Here is a 1,297-nt window from a genome sequence, read left to right on the forward strand (position 1 = left end):
CGGTTGAGCAAGTAGAGGGCCTTGATCGCACTTTGATGGACTTAGTCGGTGCATCGAGAGCGTTAAGGAGGTCCACGAGAGCAATGATGTAGGGCTTTTTTTTATCCAATGATGGAGCGGTATGCTTCAATAGAGAAGAGATTGTAAAATGTTACAATAACATGATGGGTGGCTATGGGGGATAAGAGGCAAAGGACAATGACAAAGATATTGAGGATGCACAGGGTGCACATAAGCGGAGATAAAGAGATCAAGGAGAGCAATGACAATGTTCTCTTGGGCCTCCATCACGGATGAGTGGTGGTGGTGGCCATAGAGGATGCAGGTGGCAAGGAAGGGTACTCATCTTTATGTCTTGCTTCGATAGGCGGCAGATCTTTATGATGGTTTCGGAAGTAGACTTCGATTCTGCAATGACGGAGCGCCGACATAGATGTAAAGCAACGAAAAGATCACTTAGCAACTGTGTTGGCGTCGATGCCAGTGACGCTACTATTCAGCACCACCAACGCCATCCGTCATCACAAACTGAAATATTTAAATTATTTATTTTATTCTATATTTTTATATTTTTTTTGATAAAATTAATATTATTAAAATAAATAAACCTAAATATTTTAGAGAGATGTCGATATAATTTAAAGTGTCAGGATCGTAATATTAAAGGTAGAGGGAATAAATATGGAATTAACCACTATCGACACTTTTTTATATTATCACTAAAAATAGTGAACATGATCTTGTTAATAGTTATAATGTAGTTCGGACTAATATAGTTTGTCTATTCAACAACCTTAGTTACACATTTGAGTGACTTAATTTAGGTGCAATGACCCAACAGACCTCACCAAATGAATAAGTCCTCCTCGAAAGAAAATTGCTAGTGATTAAATTTGCATATAAAATTGGAGGAACTAAATTTGTTGTATTTTCCTAAAGTAGTAAAGGCTAAAATTTTATGCAGTGAACGGAGGACTTGCATTTCTATTAGTTCTCATGCATGATAAAGTCAATGAACAATCATATTTTCTTCCCTAAATATGTGAGTAATTTTATATTTATAAAAATTATAATTTCATAACCAATCGAAATAGTTGACATAATTTTAGCTTTGAATCTGATTTATTTAGTAAGAAATAACTTATAAAATTCCTAAATTAAAAGGGTATATATGTAAAAGCGTATTGGGGGGGGGGGGTGGGGGGAAGGAGTACGGAAGCTGGAAAACTAGCAAAAGGGAAAAAGAAAGGGGAGCGAAATATAGACACACCCACCACGGGAAGGTGGGCAGCAGAGG

Source organism: Musa acuminata, chromosome BXJ1-9 (assembly GCF_036884655.1).
Source record: "Musa acuminata AAA Group cultivar baxijiao chromosome BXJ1-9, Cavendish_Baxijiao_AAA, whole genome shotgun sequence".
NCBI classification, from domain to species: Eukaryota; Viridiplantae; Streptophyta; class Magnoliopsida; order Zingiberales; family Musaceae; genus Musa; species Musa acuminata.